Source organism: Triticum dicoccoides, unplaced genomic scaffold, assembly GCF_002162155.2.
Source record: "Triticum dicoccoides isolate Atlit2015 ecotype Zavitan unplaced genomic scaffold, WEW_v2.0 scaffold76783, whole genome shotgun sequence".
Taxonomy (NCBI): Eukaryota; Viridiplantae; Streptophyta; class Magnoliopsida; order Poales; family Poaceae; genus Triticum; species Triticum dicoccoides.
Window position 1 is genome coordinate 12,176 of NW_021298393.1, and position 4,524 is coordinate 16,699.

General features: G+C 46.6%; 1 pseudogene; it reads right to left on the minus strand.

The window, feature by feature from the left end:
• Nucleotides 1–2,092: 2,092 nt before the first annotated feature.
• Nucleotides 2,093–2,271, minus strand: LOC119347843 (annotated as a pseudogene).
• Nucleotides 2,272–4,524: the final 2,253 nt, after the last annotated feature.

Here is a 4,524-nt window from a genome sequence, read left to right on the forward strand (position 1 = left end):
TTGCAATGCCACCAAACCAGCCTCTTCCGTGGGCCTAAACAAAGAAGGCCTTTTGGCAAAGGCCTATATAACCGGCCTGATTTGCCCCTGGATTGCTGTTTTGCGATCAGAGTTGGCGAACGCTGTCGGACTGCTGACAGTGACGGGAGGAATCCAGGCTCAGTTCCCCATCTTTTCTGAAAGAGAAATTCTGCAGTGCGTTCGTGAGTTATTCAGAACATAGGTTGCTGCAGACTGGATGTTGGAGTGTGACGGAAGAAGTTGTTCTCCTTGAGGACATCCGGCTCTGATCGATACATGTTTATCCTTGGAAATTTCTCTTTTCCGTGCCAATCGTGTTACGGAGATTTCTCGCCCTAGGCAGCAGATGCACTGTTTGTTTATCTAAAAAGTGAGCTCTGTTTTCCTCTTTGCATGATCAGGTATCAGCCCGCTCGTTGACAAGATCGACGACCCTGACATGGCCGACCAAAAGTATGCTGGACGACGCTTGCAGGGAGGCCGGATTCTTCTATGTGGTAACCGCTCGTTCAACTTTGTGATGCCAAGTAATTTGGACCTGTAAGCAAACTATGTATACTAACTTTTATGTTGTTGTGGTATCTCAACTAAACATGGAAATAAACAGCATCAACAGTTTACAAACAAAATACTGTGCTGCCACCAGTAGTAGAGTGTAAAATACTGTGTGTGTGTGTGTGTGTGTCTGTGTGTGTCATGTTCAGTTGTTGTGTGCAGCTGGTCTTTCCCCTTCTGTTTTATGAGCAAAACTGGTTCTAGATGCTGCTCAACTCATCTGTTGAGTCCTAATTAACCATGCCAAATGATGACTGTGTATTATCAACAGAAAGGCCATGGGATTTTGGACTCGCTAATGATGGAAGTCAGGGACGTCACATGCATGTTCTTTCAGCTCCCTCGTGAGGAAAAACTGAAGATCAAAACGACTCCTCAAAGTGGTTATAGGTGTGATATCTAAATAAAAACTTAGCTTTTCTTGTAGCTTGTTGTTTGGTCCTTGGAAAACCACTACATATGTAAATGAACTTTCTTATGGTCTATAGTCACAGGATATCAGAGAGTGGGAGAAAATGTTACCAAGGGTAAACCTGATACGCACGAAGCAATTGATGTAAGTTTACATCTGTCTCTGAATTTCTTGTCATGATTGTTTAAATTATTCTGTTTTTTTAGCTAAACCATTAGAACAAAAAATTGCAGTGCTACACACCTATAGAACCGGGCAGATATGGTGATCTTGCTAAACTAATGGAAGGATCTAATTTGTGTGTTTTCAACTTCCTTTCTCTGTTCTTCTTTAGGGGTCCCTTCTCGGTTCTTTGTTCTGAAGGTATATTTTAGAGCACTGTGATCGCATTTTTTGAGAAAGCCGTTCACTACCTGTTTTTTTTGTGCATTAGAAAATCCTGTAACATTATTATACACCTATCAATATTTATTGATGTTAATGTTCACAATGCAAAGAAGTACTTAATTAATGTGCTTTAAAGAACTGATTGTTTATCTTCCATGCAGGCCAGATTATCAATCAAAATTTGACGCACTGCTGTAAAACCATATAAGCCTTCTACGAAGTGGACTTATCCGAATCACTTTACTTTACTTTTTTGAGAGGAATCTGAATCAATTTGCTTATTCTTTTATGCTCGTCAACCGTATCTAACAGTGTTGATCATGCCATTTTTCATTTCAGATCTTTCAAGGAAGATCATGAGAGGCATAGCCTTGGCACTGGCTGCGCCTTTGGAGGCGGAGTGGCGGGAGATGCTTACTGGGTAAAGCGGGGCATAAAGCCTTTTTCGGTAGTGATGCTTACTGGGTTCACAGATTAATTGGCTCTATCCAGTCTTAGATGACATCCCACAAGAGGAACACACTTATATTGGATGGTAAGCACACATATACCCTAAAAAAGAAGTTATCTTGTGGCATGTTGATACATCCCACTCTGTTTTTCTTCTCTATTCCAGTAGATCTCACACAGATTATGGTGAGTACACCACTCTTGGTTTAACATCATTGTATTTACAGCAATTGATTATGGTGAACGCTTCTCTATTCGGTGAAGAAAACGGGTAGCGTTCCCAAGTACGATAAGGTGGTGTACAGGGAGCACCTGGTGCAGAATGTTCCCATAAAAAATAAATTTAATGTCATTGTGAGGATGTACCCCACATATCAAATATCAAATATTAAACTGATAATAACAAATACTACACTTAATCTTAGCCAAAAGGCCGAGAAAGGTATGAGTTGAACCGCTGCCCTGCTCCTCTATTCGTACCCTCCTCGTCCTCCCGTCCCTTCTTCGCCGAGCGAGGTGGTACTAAACTAACCACCTGCGGTGCGGAGTGCGGACGGTGCAATGCTAGCCTCTTGCGCGTGGGCCTTAAACAAGGAAGGCCTTTTCGGCAAGGCCTGATTCACGCGCCTCTTGCTGTTTTTTTTTTGAAGGGAACGCGCCTCTTGCTGTTCTGCGATCACCGCCCTCTTGTTTTCGGCAAGGAGGGGCAGACTGCGGAGAACGCGAGCCGCGTGCACACGGTTATGGGCGGAGCTATGTCGGACTGCTTCAACCAAAATATGTATGTACTGCTGACAGTCACGGGCGGAATCGGGGCTCTATTCCACATCCTTTCTGAAGGAGAAATTCTGCAGTGTGTTCATGAGTTATTCAGAATATATGTTGCTGCGGTCTTCTCTGAATGCACGAGTTATTATTCAGACATTCTCCGCCCTCTCTGAACTCAGCAGGCTGGATGTTGGAGTGTGACGGAACAACTACTTCTCCTTGAGGACATGTAGCTGATCGATACATGTTTGTCCTTGGAAAGTTCGCTTTTCCGCACCTGTCGTGCTAAGGCGATTTCTCGCTCTAAGCAGGTGATATGATTGATGCACTGTTTGTTTATCTCAAAAGTGAGTTCTCTTTTCCTCTTTGCAGGTGATATCAGCACGCTCGTCGACAAGATCGACGACCCTGACATGGCCGCCTACGAAGGTTTGCTGGACGACGCTTGCAGCGACGCCGGATTCTTCGGTGTGGTGATCACTCGTTCAACTTTGTGGTGGCAATGTGGACCGCTAAGCAGGCTATGCAAAACTGGAAAGACTTTTTATGCTTTTGTGATATACTGATATTTGAACTGAACATTTCCCAAATTAAAAATAGCGAACTACAGAAAATCAGTTTTTGGGGAAATGTGACACATGAACTCCACTTGGGTGTCCCTGCGCACTACTAGTCCGGGATACCATGACTGCAAGGGGAGGAGGGCAGCTCATCGAGTCGTACTACATGGACGTGCGGTGATGATCAGTGGACTGCACGTGGCGCGCCTCCGAGCTGCACATGAATAAAAGGGGGTGGAGGTCACCAAGATGTGGCGCTCACCAATCCAAGCCGAACTGTATGGGAGGGGTAATCGAATCGCCTGCAAATCCAACATGAACCTTGGCAGAGTCAAGGTGGAGTTCCTGTCATGGTTTTGTCATGGCAGATGTCCTCGTGAGAAGACTAACTTGTGAGGCCATAACCGCTAGGTGGAAGCTTGGATGGGATTAATCGAAATACGAGAAGACGCGAGTTTACCCAGGTTCAGCCCCTCACGGTGGAGGTAAAATCCTATATCCTGCTTGATTGCTATTGATTGCGGTGGCCTCGATTACAAGGACACTATTTTGCCACCTCTATCTTGAGAGCTATCAAAACATGTGTCTCGAGACCTATCAAAACATCTGTCTCGAGACTTGTTTGTCTAAAAACATGTCCTTTTGATGACCCAGGGACTCGCTTTATATAATAGCTGAGTCCATGGGGTTACAAGAGGTTTCGGGTTATACCCGCAGTTGGAGTCCTACTCCAAGTCCTCTAAATCCTCCGTGCTTTCAAAGTTGGGGGACTCCGTCTTGTATTTGGACTCGTTGGCAGAATTTCGTGTAAGTCCAGGTCCTGTAGCAAGCCGGGTCAAGATTGTAGCCAGTTCATGATTGTAACCAACCGACTTAACTCCAGAGATGACTTATCCTCAGAGTCGTGTCTAGCCACAGGTAACTCCCCGACAGTTCCTCCCCCCTGTCTGCATAGGGGTGCTGGAGGCACGCTGGCCATCGACGCATTTTTGGAGGCAACCTAGGATCTGTGATAGCTTGCACACGCAGCAGGATCCACTGGAGAAGGGGGAACTGGAAAAGGTTGAGGGGAGATTGGGCCGATGGTGGGAGGCGGTCTCGGATCCGCGTCGGCAGCTGCGTGGGGCGCCTAAGGGCGGCACATCAGGATCCACACTGGCAGCCGTGTCGGTCGCCTTGGGGAGGCGCCAACTGGGTCCATGTTGGCAGCCGTGCGGGGCGCCTGGGGGCAGCACACCTAGATCCACGTCAGCAGCCGCAGAAGATGCCTAGGATGGTGTGGCCGGATCCACACTAGTAGCCATGGGAGGCGCCTGGGATGGTGCAGCCGGATCCGTGCCGGCAGCCTAGAGGGGACTGTTAGTGGTGGGG